The 18,125-nt window shown below is 41.8% G+C and overlaps 1 protein-coding gene across 1 annotated transcript in view; it reads left to right on the top strand.

Annotated features, from left to right (window-relative positions):
* Positions 1-4,904: 4,904 nt before the first annotated feature.
* LOC119655348 (myosin light chain kinase, smooth muscle) overlaps positions 4,905-18,125 on the top strand; it is a 134,451-nt gene continuing 121,230 nt past the window's right edge. Inside the window, exon 1 of the mRNA XM_038061200.1 lies at positions 4,905-5,267. The gene's annotated coding sequence lies outside the window, so the exon portion shown is untranslated. The remainder of the gene's footprint in view (positions 5,268-18,125) is intronic.

The raw sequence follows: 18,125 nt of genomic DNA, 5'->3' as shown, positions 1-18,125 counted from the left end.
CCGGATGTAAACTTTAGTAACATTTCATTAAGCCACCTGCTTAAAGATTCCTCCCTTTCGGCGTTTCCTACGTTTTGATCAGAGGACGAATCGGGTCCGCCATAGATGCGGGTCATCTCGTCAGCGAAAATGTCGATCAGCATCATTCCGGCTACCGCGTAAACCGCTAGGGTCTGAGGTGGTTCTAAAATCCCAGCACACCCTCACGGCGGTCTTTCGATAAACCGTGCTCAATTTTTGAGTATAGTATAGAGCTCACCACTCTAGTTATAAGTAGCCTACAGGTGCTCCCATCATCCTTGCCAAAGCCATGCTAACATTGGACGCCTTAGTGCAAACATATTGTAGGTGCTTCGTGAAGTTCAGCTTCGTATCTATCATTACTCCAACGTATTTGATTGCTGGTTTTGAATTAATGATATGCTTCCCTGCTTCTAATACGAGCAGTGATTTCCTTACGCCGCTTCGTAGTAAGCACCGCCTCTGTTTTATCCTTCGCGAGTGCAAGACCTGCATCTTTCAACGACTTCTTTACAGCAGTGATTGCTTCACAGGAATACAATTCCACATCCGCGAGATGTTTTGCAAGAACACTCATCCCTATGTCGTTGGCGTAACCCACTATTGTAACCTTGATACCAACTAAGATGTTAAGGATATCATTATACATTACGTTCCACAATAGGAGTTCCAGCACAGGGGAACATCCGCTGAGACAATGTGTTTTCTGGGTCCATTGTCGGTGTCGCACCAGAGATTTCTACTTATTAGATAGCTTTTGACAAACGCAATTACTTAACTGGGCACACCAATCGCCACTAAAGAGCTCCCTACAAGGTTCCAACAGGCCGAGTTGAACGCATTTTGTACGACCAGGGTCAGTTACGCAATACTTGCTAGTATCATTTTTTCCATGCTTTATATTTTCAGGTAAGCCAGTGACCAGTTTGATAGCGGCGACCGTTGATGTGACCGTAAAGAAGCCGAATTGTCGGTCCTATAAGCCGCCCAGACTCTCTACAGCCTGCACCAATCTGTTACAGATTATTCGTTCCAGCATTTACCTCTCAATGTCCAATAGACATATAGGCTTGTAGGAAGATGGTTCACTACAAAGTTTACCATGTTTAGTCAATAAATGGCTTTTCTATGCCTCGAGAAAAACCCCATCAATCAATGCATGCTTCAAACAACCCTACAAACATGTCTGGTCTCGACTTAATAGCCAGCTTAAGGGCTTTGTTTGTTATACCGTCGAGGCCCGGCGCTTTGTTGCCTCTCAGCCTACCGCAAATATCCTGCACTTATTTTGTCATTACTCAGACTGTCAGACTGTAACCATTTGTGCTCTTCAGAGGAAACAGACCCTTTGTCTGGCTGCCTTTTTTTTTGAAAAGGTGGAAATCTTCAAAAGACAATGAACACGTCAGCGTGTGGAATTCTTACTCACCAAAACTACTCTCAACTCCCCTAAACCCCGTTGAACCACCTTAAAGTATTACATTACGGAGCGGAGTCAGCTCACTTTAGCTTGGTCGGACTATGCAGTTGATCGCATCCCAGTCTGCCTGACATGCTAGCGTTCTTCGCACCGGATTTTCTGATACGAGTACCTCTCCGAGAGTGTCTTCGAGGTTCTTCCTTTCGTCTACAAATCTTGGACAGTGGAAGAATACGTGCTCTAGGTCCTCTGGGACTCGATTGTAGTTCGGACATCCGGGGGAGGTATCTAGTTTAAACCTGAACAGGTATTGGCGAGATCCTCCATGCCCCGTGAGAAACCACGTAAAATTATAATTAATCGAACCGTGCCATCTCTCCAACCACTCCTTGATGGCGGGGATGAGTCTGAGTGTCCACCGATCCTTTCCCGAGCATATCCAACGCTCTTACCATCTATTTAGAGATCTCTCTCTTTCGGCGTTCTTCGTTTGCGATAAAGGACAGGAGGTACACTTCGCATTGTATGTGTTCGCCATCTCATCTGTCAAGATATCAATGAGCATCATTCCAGAGATTGGCATCATCTTTTCCAGGGCCACATTTGCCGTGGATGCTTTGTCGTAAGCATACTGCACGTGTTGCTTATAGCTGAGCTTCCCGTCTTTCATCACTCCCAAGTATTTGACGACAGGCTTGATGATGGTATGATTCCCAATTTTAATACGGGCTTAATTTCTTTTACGACGCTTGGTGATGAGGACCGCTTCCGTTTTTCCTCCCCAAGTATCAGAGCAGCCAACCCTTAACAGTATTGACCGCTTCGCATGAATATAACTCAGCATCTTCGAAATCCTTTCCGACTACAACCATATATATCGTCGGCGTAACCCACTACCGTGGCTTCCTCGGAAAGGGGAAGATTAAGTACATCGTTATACATGGTGTTCCACAGTAACAGGCCCAATACGGAACGCTGCGAGACACCCGCAGAAACAACGTACTCCTGGGGTCCGTCATCGGTGTCATACCAGAGCCTCCTTTGAGCTAAATAACAATCAACGATAGCAGCGAGATAGACGAGAATACCAACCATCACTAGGGATTTCTGTATTAGATTCCAGTTGGCCGAACTGAAGGCATTTTTCACGTCCAGGGTTACTACCACGAAGGTGTTGCAGGGGGAATTGGGACACTGCGAGAGCGGTTGTTACCAATGAAAAGGCGAGAGTTACTATATTATCATTTGAACACTTCAAAGCACCTGGGATGGATGGCATCTACCTGGTGATTCTAAAAGAGGATATAGAGAACTTAAAACAACTTCTAAGAAATATTTATCGAGGATGTCTTGCTCTGAGCTTCGTGCCTTCCTCTTGGCAGAAGGTGAAGGTAGTCCTCATACCAAAGCCTGGGAAACATGGCTTTTCAAATCCAAAGAACTTCAGGCAAATCAGTCTAACATCATTTTCGCTGAAATGTCTGAGGAGACTGGTTGAGCGTCACATTCGCCAGAAAGCGCTAAGGTCGCACCCACTAAATGAAAACGAACATGCTTACCAACGTGGAAAGTCCTGTGAGTCTGCTCTTCATTTTTTGGTTTCAAAGATAGAGGATGCAACTCTGAAGGGTGAGTACGCGATGGAGGTGTTCGTGAACATTCGAAAATTTCTGTGATGCCGCCAGAGAGCATGGTGTAGACCAAACCCTAATAAAGTGGGTCTATTCTATACTAACGCGGAGATTGCTGTGTGCTGAAGTGGGTGCTGATCGCTACCTTACAACGGAAGCGACGAAAGGCTGCCCTCAAGTAGGGTATCGCCACTTCTGTGGAGTATGTTGATCAACTCACTATTATGCAGACTGCCAAATCTGCCAATACACGTTCAAGCTTATGCGGATGACGTGGCTGTGGTGGCTGTTGGTCGAGATCTCGGAACAGTGAAAAGAAATGCACAATGCACAGTTGATCTAATCGACAGTTGGTGCCTCAGGACTTTCAGTAAATCCAAATAAAAACAGTGATGATCTCTGAAGAAGTGAAATATCTGGGAGTTATTCTAGACAAGAAGCTTCTTTGGAACAAACATGTAGAGGTAAAGATGAAACGAGCTCTCACAGCTTATGGTCTGTGTAGGCAAACCTTTGTCTCGACATGGCGATTCAGGCCTCAGGTAGTAATGTGGATATATGTTGCTATCATTAGGCCGATGTTTGCTTATACATCCCTACTGTGGTGGGTTAAGGTGAAACAAAAGAGTTTTCGCTGTAAACTAGCCACACTGCAAAGAACTGTGTGTCTGGGTATCACCGGTGCTATGAGTACCACATCCGGCGCAGCTCTGAATGCATTACTCAATTTGCAGCCCTTGGATTTGTTTATTCAGAGCACTGCAATGAGAGCGGCTCATAGTCTAATTCGGAATTGCAATCCTAAGGGCGACAACCTGGATGATTGACGAGCAGTTGGCGCATCCCAATCTGTAGCGTTAGACAAGTCGCATTGAGGGCGCTGAGTAGTACTTTAATTGCTTCAAAAATCGTGCAGGAATGTAGAACCTCATTGAAATCTGGTTCTAGATTCAATACGAGGGATTTACTCTGGGTGTCTGATCATTGTGGTGTAGAGCGAAATGAAATCTCGGATATTTTAGCAAAAGAGGCTTCAACTTCCCCCATGCCCGGGCCGGAACCAGCAATTGGGGTGTCGATAGCATTAGCTGATGCTGCTATCAAAAACTGGAAACAAGCTTCCCATAATGACAGTTGGCGAAGCCTTAATGCTGCTAGATAGACCAAACTTTTCCATTCAGGACCAAACAAATATGCTGCAAAGTTTATCCTGTCGAAAAGCAGGAAGACTTGCAGAAGTATTGTGGGCTTTCTGGCTGGCCATAATTCACTAGCTGGGCATATATTCACAATAGGAATTATCCAAGATGATACGCGTCCATCCTGTAATGAGGAAGCGGAATCCACGGAACTTTTTCTATGTGAGTGCCCCGCCTATGGATCAGACATCAGATTTTTGATGATGATGTGCTCCAACTGCAGCGGGTAGCATCACATCCAATAACAGAAATCCTACGATACATAAACGAATCCGGGATATTCCGTTAGACGGGGGAATCGAGTACAATGGATCACTAAGGTTTGAGTGCTCAGAGGCTTTGCCTCTCCCCCACCTCAATGACACACACACATAGCTCCTTTTCAACATACATACAATACTGAGAAATTGAAGTTTATGGGAGGTGGCCTAAAAAAGAATCGATTCTAAAACGGATCCCACGATACACGTAAATCCAGAAGCTACCCCTCATTCAGCTGTATGACTGTCGCTAGTATCATGCTATGAATTCTAGTATGTCGGATTGAGGCATTCTTACGCATTACCCATTGCGTCTACACAATCCCCAAGATTTTCCGTAAGATGTCTGAACAACATCTTGACGCCATCATTGTCGATCCGCTTGATCGTCGGTCCTCGGTCCTTCCATTTATAAATTGCATTTTCCAACTTCGTGAACGTCGATTTATTTTTGCTTCACCCAATTCAGTTTGTACCGACATAGAGACATCGATCGGTCTCAAATGTTTCAATCCGTACAATCAACTTTATCTCTGAGTTCATCAGGAAAAATTAACAAAATTATAGTTAATGTGATTGCTTATGATCAATTAACCTAAATTAATGTTTTAATTGTGAATTATTTATTTATTTATTTACTTCGGAGCTTTAAATTAAACAGATCAGAGAAAAAGTATATATATCGGCCGCGCGCGGGAGAAAGTGTGATAAAACGCATTGCAACGAATCTGAAAACGTGGGTGATTGAGATAAAAATAGCTAGCCTTCGATTCGACAATAGATTGGTGTTAAGAATTTGTTTAGCTGAAAGCAAATTTAGCCGTGCAGTATGTGATATGGTGGCCCGAAGTTTTTCCTTAAATGGTAGAAATTTAGCTCCCTGAATGGTTCACGTTGGGGAACGTTTTTGGATTATGAATGACAATTTATTGAAAAAGGCTGCAAATATAGGTTGACCTTATCAATTTAGAATATCACAAACTTTCGGGTGGTGTTCATACTATCGACCCAAGTCAATTTCTTTGTTAGTGGTTCTTGATTTACGTTTCTATGTCGCTCTGTCTGAGAGATGATAACACTTTCATGCGGAAAATATCAAATTTATGCCGGTCAATCATCAAAAATTAAAAGAGAAAGAATGACAAATTTAGATTCGATCTAGTAGCTAATAGCTCCACTAGTACCATATCCAAATCGATGAAACCAGGTCTGAGATGATAGTAGTTTATTAAGTATTTTATCTCCTCCAATTTTTGTTTAATAAACTTCTGATAACGCAACAATTTTCTGTTTCAATTTTATTTGACTAGAGATACTCGGGGATTATGTTATTTTGGAAGTCAAAACCAAAGTTTGGTTTTCTTCCCTGTTAACAAGGATGCCAACGCGTCTTCATAGCCGTTCTCTTGCAAAATCCCGTTCGCTAAAGGAGCACTTCGTGAATGCACTTCAACAGCACTTACTGAAAAAAACCAAAGAAACCTTATCAAAACATATAATTCACACTAAACTTCCACTTCCATTGTCCAACAACATAAACTTTCCCTCAAAAGTTCTGGGGAGCATGTGCCCAATTTCCCAGTTGTACACATGTATATTTCCCCCAAAGTACAAAGTGTATAACTCTTCAAACGTTCCTTTGGAAAGCACCAAAAAAAAACTTTTTAAATACCAAACTAACTTTTTTTCATGCATAAATAATGTAAGGAGAACTTTATTTAACCGGGAAATTTTCAGGGTAACCAAAAGATTCAGGGCGAATATTTTAGTGAAGTTCAGATGCGAAACATTTCATTTGGGCATCACACTTGAGGCTTATTTGAGGTTTATTTGGGAGGAGCAGACTTGCTGGAAGAAATATCGATGTTTAAGTAAATTGTTTAGACAAGCTGACTAAATATAAGCACCGTCTTCCGAGTCTGAGGAAATGTGTCGAATGAAAACTTAAAAACAAGCTTTTAACATTGGAGGTTCGCTGAACCCCAGATGGATTCGATATGCAGACTATCTTGTTCAGAGTAAAACTCAATAATTTGTAAAATAAGGTCGGATTTCTTTCAAGTACCGCAAATAACCATGGAAGCAATCAATATTCCCTCATTTTCCTTGCGTACTCAATCCTACCAAAACATCTCGTCATGTACCACCTCAAGACCTATTTAAGTTGGAAAGAATGCAGCCAGCGTGAAAATTCCGGCAGACAAGAAAGTTTCGAATCTGATTTCTGTGGCGAATATCATGCGGTGCATGTGAAAGTGTTGCTAAATTTAGTGTAGTTTCTGTCTGGCGTGATAGTACTCTACCCAGTTCTTAGGAATCTACCTTAATGAGATTGTATAGTACACTTTTGAAGGAATTTTCCTAGTAATGATTTATAATTGCTGGGTACTATCTTTATTTCTTCATAAGAGCTAAGAAGGATTTAGTAATAATTAGGACGTGAAAATCGTGTTACGAAAATATGTTTTCACTAATTTATGGTATCATGTTCACAACAAAATGATTTAGACTCTTGAAAATACGTAATTGCTTTCCATTCACATGAGCTTTATGAAATAGAATCTAAAAACTTGCCCAACTATTTATTTGAAATGTTTTCATATTAATTTTCTTGGATTTTTTATTTTATATCTATAAACGAGTCGAGAAACCGGAAGCTGGACGCTTCAGGTATAAAAGGTTTCGTGTTTCCCTATGTGCCATTCTGTCAATGGCAGTAACCTGCCCAGAACTGAGCGGGTCAATGCTATCAGCCAATGGAGAACTGCGTAATGAAATTGCTTCACGCATTAACGCAACCTGGATGAAGTGGCATTCCACAACTGGTGTTCTTTGTGATCGACGTATCAGCGAACCTCTCAAATCTAAAATGTCCGCAATGTCGTCCGTCCTGTCGCTTTCTATGGTTCTGAGTGTTCGCCGACTATAAAAGACAATGAACGGCATCTTGCGGTAATGAAGACGAAGATGTTGCATTGGACTAGTGGCGTGACACGTTTTGATCTCATTTTAAATGAGCATATTCGCGATCGATATGGAGTTGCACAGATCGTAGAAAAACTGCGAGTGAGACGTTTTCGATGTAATTCGCGCTAACGAGAATTCACTTGGTAATATTGTTCTGAACATCGGAGTCAATGGTAAGCGACAAAAAAGCCAACCGAAACAACGGTGGCTTGATACACTGGATGGGGATTTAAAAGCCTCGCGATTACATCCAGATCAGGCAGTTGATAAAATAAAATGGCGAAACCACTCACGACGAGTCAACCTCACTTCTGAACTGGACAAAGGCTGAAGAAAAAGAAGAAGATGTGAGGAGCGACGAGTCCATGACAGCTGCGTGTCACATAGGTAAAAATTCCATTGCCCTCTATTTTTTAGAAAGAGATTTAAATAAATCATTTAATGGAAAGCCCTGTATTGATAATAGTCAATTTCATACGCTTCACACTCTAGGTTTAATATTATTAGCAAATGAAAAGAATTTAACCTACATCAGATACAAACAAGTCGGGAAACCGGAAGCTGGGCGCTTCAGGTACGAAAGGTTTTGTGTATTTGTGTGTATTACGTAGCACGTAATATATCCATATATTATGTGAGAGTATCCACTTTCGGGTGATATTGACATTCATAGTCATCAATTTTAAAAGAAGCAACAACTTTGAGGTGTTATAACTTTGTTAGTAATAGTGCGATTTCCACCAAACTCGGTAAGATCATGCTCTACATTATAGCCTACACCACTGCAGAATTTCGTGTCGCTAGGTTGAATTTAAGGGGGGTTTCCAGCCAATTACAAAAAATTATAATAGTATACTATTATTAACTTTCTTTGAACTGATAACGGCATGGAAGGTATTTCGGAGCCAAGGCACCATATAGTGGCAGCCTCCTGATTTTTTTCAGATTTTTCGGTTTGGTAGTTTCGAAGAATGGCCCCCTTAAAGAAATGATCACTTTCAACCCCCCGCGCTCCCTACGTTTCGTAGAAATATCAAAACAAACACCAGCTTCGAAAAGTACTAATCGAGACCTTTAATTTGATATCCCACATGACTATATTTGATGAAAAAAAATTTTACACCCCCCTTTTGCATGTATGGGGACCCCCCTTTAAATTCAACGTAAAAGGATGTAACTCACTGTATGTGTGAGCGTTCACAGTTCCCACCTTTCTACCAAATTTGGTGTCAATCGCTATAACCGTCTCCGAGAAAAATGCGTGTGACGGACAGACAGACAGACAGACAGACAGACAGACAGACAGACAGACGGACAGACAGACAGACAGACAGACAGACAGACAGACAGACGGTAAACCGATTTTAATAAGGTTTTGTGTTTACACAAAACCTTAAAAAAAGGGCTGGAGAGAAGTAGATTCTCCATGAATGGAATTTTAATATTTCACTCGAATGTCATTTATTTTTTTTAATTATGACGTCAGCATCTTATGTGTATGGTTTAGGATGCTGTTAATTCGCACCAAATTGATAAGTTTGAACTACTATGACTTTGACACTAATAGTTGGATTTTCATGAAACTTGACATGCGTATGCACAATACTGCCCTCTATGCCGGTGCAATTTAGTACTCCTAGGATGAACTTAAGGGGAGTTTTTCAGTCAATTTCTAAAAGTTGGTAATATACTATTAATGAGTTTATTTGAGCAGATATTGGAATGGGATATATTTCGAGGCCTAGATTTAATCTAAGCGCACCACCCTGATTTTTTTCGGATTTTTGAGTTAGGTAGTTTCCGAAAATGAGTCCTGTCTCACTTTAAGTGTGTACATTTTGATTCCTTACTAGCGTACTTTGCAAAACTAATATCAGATTAGGAAAGTAAAAATTGAGACCTACGATACCCCATATGACTATATTCGATGGGAAAAATGTTTACATCCCCTCTTTTACATGTATGGGGACCCCCCTTTAAACTGCACGCAAATTTATGTCACTCACTAAATACATGGGATTTCATAGTTCCTATATGTCCACTAAATTTCGTTCGGATCGCTTTAGCCGTTTTGAAGAAAAGTACATGTGACAGACAAACAGGTTTTGTTTTACTCAAAACCTTAAAAAAGTCATCAATGTAGGTCAAAACTTCTAATATATTATTTTTTCATCAGAATTTCAATTGATTCATTTCCCATAGCATCGCAACGATGACTAATGTTAAAATTTATCTATCACAGACACTGAAAACGAGAGTAGCTTACTCCCACTTTCCCCCCCCCCCTCCCCCCATTCAATAAGATGGACTAACGGTTTCGTCCAAGGCAGAGACAACTCACCAGACGCTGCCTCACCTCTGCCCTGGGAGCGTGATCGAAAGTGGCAACAGGCGAAAAACACAACAAGGGTGCGAATTATATCCAAGTTGAAACCGCCAATAGTTTGAGCCTAAGCTAGGCAAAAGCCAGATTGTTGTTTGGAATCCTAGGAAGTCTGATGAGTTTCCTCTGCCCTGGACGAAACCGTCATTCCCTCTTTTTTTTTAACTTTTTAAGGTCTTTTTTGAAAACCAAAACCTTATTAAAATCGGTGCATTGTCTGTCTGTCTTTTTTTCCTTTTAAAAGTAGAAAGGTTCCAAACCTGCTGTTGACCCCCCCCCCCTCCCATGCAACTACATGACACTCCTATTCCTTGAAACTACCCCCTTCTCCTTCCATTTTCCCCACGGAACTGCTATAAAGTACTGCATTACGGCGCTGGATCAGTTCATTATTGCAGCTCATTATGGTTCTCTCCTTTTCTTGTTTTAGTTGTAATTCTTCCTTCCTAATATATATGGTTGCCATTCTCCTCTTGATAGTCCGGATGGCTGAGTGATTAGACCACAAGGTCGCGGTTCGAATCTCACTGGTGGCAGTGGGGTTTGTATGTGAATGAGTACCGGAGTCAAATCAGGGTAATAATCTCGGTTGAGCGCAATGCTGACCATATTGCCTCCTACAGTGTACTGTAGTATACCGTTACGGTCTTCAATGAAGTGCTCTAACACACTTCAAGACCCTGACCTAATTGGATTGTTGCGCCAACTATTATTATTATAATTCACCTCTTGGTGGAGTATAGCGCGTCAACCACACTTACGCGCTATCGTTCTCGGTTCCCTGAAATATTTTTCAACTCCTGCTACCATTTCTCAAGACAGTCGAACTCCTGCTATATTGTTCTGCGCCAAGTTCCCCTGGCACGACCCACTCGTCGACCATTTTGGAAGAGTGGATTGCACTGCATGACGCAGCCAGCTGTGCAATTGTCGCTCCCCCCCTTAACGTGTGACCTAGCCACTTCCACTTCTGACCTCCGATCACAGTTCCTAGAAGTGCTAGGTCTGTGCGCTGACCAAGTTTTCGTTGGAGATAGTTTCAGTCCAGCGTACTCTGATGATACCACGCAGACAGGTATGGTCATAGGCTTGGAGCTTTTAAGTAAAAGTGGAATTTACTCTCCAGGTTATGCTTCTACATAGCAACACAGGAATAACACTAGTACAGAATAGCCTCAACATGATCTTCTTGTTGAGATAATTGAAATTCCAGACTTTCGACAGGGCAGCGAAAGCGGATTTAGCGCTGTCAATACGGCAACATCTAGTTCGGTGCCTCCGTTGGCAGAAACCACGCCTCCTAGATTGATTGATCAACGTCTTCAATGTTCTGTCTATTAATGCAGTAAGGCTGAGTGCAATGACCCATCTGACTGAGAACCTTAGTTTTATTCAGTCCAACTCTACTCTCTATCGAAATCCAGAGCCACTTGACGAGATGTCATCAGCGTAGTCGAGATGTTTGAGAAAAAATGTCATCATCCATTGAATCAACGTCCTCCGGACAAGAAAGCATTGAGAACGCCACCGAGAACGAGAAGAAATAATATCAGTGATAGGATGCAACCCAGGCGGACTCTGCTTTGTACCTCAAAATCCTCCGAGATTTTACCTCAGTGCACCTCATGAAACTTTGCGCCATTAGATATCGGTTTAATAATGGCTATTAGTTTCTTTGGAATGCCTCTCTTACGCAGAGCACTTCAAATACATTCTCTGTTTACGCTATCAAAAGCTTCCTGGAAATCGACGAAGATCAGATGCAGCGAAGCTCTAAACTGTGCGTACTGTTACAAAATGATCCGGAGGATTTGATGTGGTCAATTCAGTAAAACCCGGCGCGGAAACCAGCCCGTTTGTTCGCTCATGCGTCCCAGTTTTATTTTAGCTATTATCTTTGCAACGGCAGGAAGCTTGCAGATTACCTTCAAATTGTCATACTCAAAGCGGCTGCTTTTCTTTGAAATCTTAATAACCGACCCCTTCTTTCTCTGAGAAAGGTCTCGGATTCTCAAGATTTTGGGCAAGTGGAAGTTGCAGATATGCAGTAACTGCAGGTGTTGCAACAAATAACTCTGCGGAAAGGCCGTCAAGCCCAGCGGCTTCACTCCATTTGAGTGTATTGATGCCTGGAATGATTTCTTTTCCACTTGGATGGGGAGTCGAATATTGACGTCCTCCACAGGACCGTCGACAGATCCGCAACCATATGCGAATTCGTTCGTGATGCGGTATACAGTTCTGAGGCATCTTCTGTTCGCCTAACCAGCTCAATAACAAATTGCCTGCCATTCTGGGAATTTCGCTCCTGCCCCTCCGTTTCTTTTTTGGATAAAAAAAATTTTATGTCATGATGTTGGGAACGTTGGTCCACTTACATTTTTGGGCCCGTTACCAACAGAATCGCTGCCGGCTGCACATGGTTTCAGTGAGGCTTCAAATGCTAATGTCAATCTAACTAACTCTTCAACACGGTTCAACACCTGTGCTACATTAATGGCACTAAGCAGCACTACAAATCAACGTTCTGCCGTTCCACTGTTTCAACCGCAGCACCACAAGCTACAACTGCCATCATCCCAGGCTCTTCTTTTTCTAGGTGTTCCATTGCTGGAAGTTGTCTCATACCGTAAGCAGCTTCTCTTGTCGAAGAGGTAGAATAACTCTTGAGACAGCATTCTCAACCACATCAGGAGCAAAATTTGTTCATCTCCGATACCTCCGTCGTATATGATGCTGACGAAGGATAGCACCCTCGGCCGTATAATAGCTTCCTACCCAACGACCTCTACTCTGTCAATCAACCCTCCTTTTGGATGCAGGGGATTTTTATTAAACGTTACCAGAGCATCAGAAGGAACCAACGTAAGTGTATAACTCAGTGGCTTGAAACTCTTTTATCAAAATATGAGAGGTCTAAGGGCCAAGATGTTGCGTTTCAATCCGTCTGCACTGGCTTACCAGCACCACATCATCTGAACATATTTCTTAAACCTGTCTGAATGATAAGATTTTGGAATCTGAGCACCCCAAAAGTTACTCGACATTTCGCTGTGACAAAGATCGTTTAGCTTTGGGTAGAGCCACAGACGAAGGCATCCTAATCGCTGTACACTTCCCATTCCTTCGTGAATCCATCTTTCCCTCGTACTTCTTCTGTATATTTCCGCTATCTTGCCCCCATGCAACCTTTACCAGGAATTCTTCAACAAATTATTGGATATCCTCACCGTAGTTTGGCCTAAAGTTCCGCGCGTTCCACCAATCCCCAACAACTCCTTCTATCTTTCTGTTCCTCTATGCACCTTTTTGAACATCGGTACTGCTCTTCAATTCAACCTCATTCAAAATCATTTAAACCGCACCCTTGATGTTGGCCTATCCAACTGGCCTATGCTTTGGTTTTCCTAATTTCCAGATGCTCCTATGTCACTCCTAGTGTTTCTCATCTTACACCTGAATTCGATGCGAGAATCGCACGAATCAACTCCTACGTTGTAGACGACCATGTTGGAATGGTCAACTTCAAAGATTTTGATTTAACCCCGGCGGGCGATCGCATACTCATTCCTTTAACTTGTCACGGACTTCTCGGCCCCTTCTATACCATTTTCGCTAATCTTTTTCCTTATTGCGTCCGATCCTCTCCCATGTCCCTGCGCTGTATGAAAAAAAATACAAGACTTCTGGAAACCATGCTGAACTCAATCACCTTAAAGCTCTACCAGCTTAAATAAAATCACTAATCTTCAAGTCTAGGATGGAATATTTGGCTATTTGACTAGTGCCAAGGTCGCTTTGGTTTGCAAAATCCCCAGTCCTTTTGGTCTCATATTAGGAAGACCCGCAATCTCGTCCAGCCTTTTCCCTCTTTCATCGAGTTTGCAGGCCCTTCGCATTTATCTCTTCTTCACTCCAAAAAGCCGCACGAGGGAAAGGGTTTGGTGGAAAATCTGCCTACTCCTCACAGGTATTTGACAGTCCGTTTATCTGTCTCTCTGCCACACACACTTTTCTCGCAAAGTATTTTGGAACTATGAACTGATATGAATGTAGCGAATAATGAGTTAAAGGGGATCCCTATCTATGAAAAATGAACAATTTTCTTCGAGTAGAACTATGGAGCCAAATGACAAGTCACAACTAGTATCTTTCTAACCAGGTTTTAATTTTGATACCAGCTTTAATGCGAACGAGTATGGATTTAAGAGTGGGCACTTAAATCAACCAACCATTCTCAGAAAGGCGCAACCGAAAAAGGTGAAAAAAATCTCAACGGTGCCCCTAGTGCTCAAAATACCCCTATTCCTATATCTACTCAAATTAAATTGATAATAGTATAATAAGCATATATTGAGAATTTATTGCAAATTTTAAACTGATCCCAGAAATCCAGGGGTCGACCCAAACGCATTCACTTCTCTTACTTTACTTTTCCACTCAAAAGTGAAACACACTCCATAACAAAACTTCCGTAGCTTATCTAGTTCTTATAACTCTTCGAATATGGGTCCTTAACCGAGAAAGTCAAATGAACAAAATCCATCCATTGCTACCCCAGCCCTGAACCGTACATTCTGTTGACGACAAAGCTAAAAATAACATAACAACAACAATGAAGAGAAAATAAATGCTCGCAAATGACATTTATATATTTATGGGTACTATGGGTAGTAATGGATTTAAATACGTAGAAAGCTTGGAAAGTTTTTTGAAATTTTTTTTAAATAATCGATTCATATAGAGAATAGATGAACCAGGAATTTTGGGTGATCAGAACCAGAAAAATACGATGCCGCCGGAATAAACGTGAATGATAATAATTGGATGAACGTTTCATGCGACTCCGAAGAGAAAGCAAAGATCAGGTTCCTCCAAAAGCAATGAAGCCAGCGAACAGAGGGCACTCCTAAAGATTGATGGAACCTGGACAAATACTCTTAAATGAGCATCTACTTTCAATTTAAAAAGGCTTCCTACAGAAAGTGTCGAACGGCTTGATATCCTCATTTACTTCTGGATCTGATGAACTTTATACATAGTTTAGACTTCCCAAGAATTCTTCCGGGAAGTCCCTATACAATTTTTGCAATAGACCTTTATGCCAACCTTTCCGAACGCCTAAGCAACATCGACTTAAACAGTTGAGCACACTTATTTGCTTCAGATTTTGGACCTCATGTACCTAAAATTATGAAACGATTTTCAGGAAACCAGATTGGTGAGCTGGTCTCTTCAGAAATAGACTTTCAAATAAAGGCACTACATCTTGGCATACGATTCGATTTTAATTGGTTGCTTCCTTGGTTTAAGGACCATTATAACTTTCGCACTTTCCTTCACCGAGAATCGCACTTTAGTCTTCAAAGCTACGCTAATTATTTGTAGGATCCCTTTGCTAGCAATTCTTTCAATATCCTCCTTATAATTAGTTCCTTGCCTGGAACCAAGTCACTCAGTTTTGCACCTCGCTTCCAAATGCTTTGCAAAGAAATCTGTCTCGTCCTTCGCAGAATGAAAATCGATTCACTTTCGAGAGTGAGAGGTTTAACTTGTTTACTGTATCTCACGTTGACTTCAAAACTAAACACATAAAAGGCGTTTAAAGTTCCCTGTTCACTCTTCAATGGGGTATAGGGCATAGGCTGTGCATCCGCTGTGCAAGGGAAAAGATCACAGCAGCGGGCACAATACGACCACAGGTACCCATTACGACTGGGATTCAAACCCAGAGCAGCGAGATTGAGAGGCTGATGTTCTACCCCCTCTGCCTTCCCGCCGTCAAAAGGCGGTTGAAGCAAACAAATTAAGGAATGATCCCTTCGAAAATCACCAATCAAGAAAGAGAGACACTAGTGCATGAAAAGCATTTAGTTTTGAACTGCACATAACAATTTATTTACACGAGGTCGCCGCTGTTAAATTTGTTTTAATATTTGAGAGTTCACCCCTATTGGAAGACACTAGCCCACTGGTAATCTCATGTATGTATCTCATGTATCATTAAATCCGAATATTTGACACAATATACTAGCTCTTTGGAAAACTGAATGCAGTTACTCAAGAATTCTCTTAGTTAAATTCTCAAAATTACTCACCCCCTTCATATCGACAAATAATAATAATCCAGTAATATTTCCAAGAAATTTAAAATGTAACGAAATCAACTAGATTCATACATATATGATAGCATACGTAGGCGTACAAACTAAGTTTAACATCCACACTAGTATATTGTATGTTTCAATTTCGTACATTTAAGAGAAACTTTATCTTATCTTATCCTAAGTCAAAAAATTCAAAATGTAAACACATGTTAAATATTGAAGCACTTTCTAGAGAAATTGAAAAGTATAAATGAACACTTCGATTATCTTCCAAGATTTGTTTCGCCCTTCTTTGTGTTGGAGCTCCAACTATGAACAGTGATATGATAGGCAGGAGTTAATATTTCCTTATCTTTCTGGAAATGTTCCAGTTGATTTGATGTTTCTTTTTGAAAAAAAGTCACAGCGTAAATTCAGTAACGTTTAATTTCGAGTGGTCTCTGAGAATGTGTCCTTTAAATAAGTGCGCAATCCCACACTCCTTCCTTTACACTAATATCGAAAGTATGGACGAAGTACAAGACGAAGCCTAGTCTGATATCAATGTCCATCAATAAAATGATGAAACGCATCTTGACATGCATTTGAAGTAATATCTCTTGTGAAAGAATGGATGTCCTTTTTGGATTGATTCTTCTCCGTCTTCACATGCAAATACAATCAATGAGGGTAACCTACTGGTTAAACAAGCAACTGAGTACTAGGTAGCTTAACCATTACAACAAATTTCAGACGGAAATATAGACGTTAAATAGGTGTGCCTACGTTAATCTTCAAAGGGACTAAAGGGGGGAGGGGGCAAAAGATAAAAAAATAATAGTCCGTGACAAAGTGCAGCTATTTCTACCTCCGACCAGGACTCCAAATGCATCCAAGAACTAACTTGCTTATGCGATCAGTATAAAAATCGCTTACCGGTCAAGCTCTGAAGATTTTTCCTTTTCATTCTTTGGTTTATCTAACTGTTATCTATGCGACAGCATCAGAGAATAACTCCCCCTCCATCCGTTTATCAAGCATAAGGTACCTTTCTTCGAGATTTTCTCCAATATCCAATTTATGTTTCATTTAATAAACGTCCGCGTTAGCATGTTACGATAGCCTTCGATTTCAACCACGAGAGACAATTTATCATCGCATAGTGTACGATTGAGAATCATAATGAAGCACTCCCTCCACCTTTTAAGTCGCTCATCATCATGGATGTGATGCTTGTCGTTAACTTTCACCACGTCGAACTTACTTCCACTATCAACGATCATCAGAACTGTCAAAGGGACCTGTTCTGCAAGTCCACTAGCAACCCATAGTGACACAAGAAGTCTGCGCCTAAAATGGGGAAGCTGACATCCGCCAGGATGAATCTCCACGGGGACGCCCTACGCAAGCCAAGACTCACATCCGTTAACGGGCGAGGAATTTGCCGCCGCAAGTTTCAAAGATTGAAAGCCGATGGTGTCGGGGTACGGGAAGAACCGAAACCTCCGCACCAGTATCAACAAGATAACTGCGCCTGCTGAGAGGGACATAAATTATTAGGCGATGTGGCACTGCGTTTTGGGTGGCCGTCGCCAGGACCCCCGCGGACCTAGTTTTTTTAGGTAGACGTGAATTTTTACGGGAGCGTGCATCTGATAGCTTTTTCACCGAGTCTACGATGGTACCCGCAAATGCTTGGGTCTGTAGGCTGTCCTAACGACTTACTACCCGATCACCCTTGTCGGGCGGTAGACCGCGAGCAAGCTCGCGATTTGGTGCCCGAACAGTGAACGTCCAGCATCGCCCTCATTTCCGCCATGCAGGCCACAAGAACAGCGATTTCGCGCTTCAGCTTGCCTATTACTTCTGAAGGCTGCTGAACGGCCGCTATTGTGGGACGCACGTGCACCTCATGCACCTTATCAGCCCTCATGCACCTTACCAGCGCCCCCAAAGACTCACTTCGCGAAGCAATTGACTGGAAGTTCCATCACCCAACGTCAAACCTGCCAGCAAGTGATCCAGCTTAGCTGACTCATTTACCGAGAGGCGCTTAATTAGCTCAGATTTAAGTACATTGTAGGAGGTCGTTTTAACAATGTCTGCTACAAGGAGGATGGTCTCATCATCCAGGCCTACAATGACATGGTTAAACTTG

Source organism: Hermetia illucens, chromosome 4, assembly GCF_905115235.1.
Source record: "Hermetia illucens chromosome 4, iHerIll2.2.curated.20191125, whole genome shotgun sequence".
NCBI lineage: Eukaryota > Metazoa > Arthropoda > Insecta > Diptera > Stratiomyidae > Hermetia > Hermetia illucens.
Note: the sequence above shows the minus strand (reverse complement) of the source record. Positions and strands in the feature narration are given on the sequence as shown.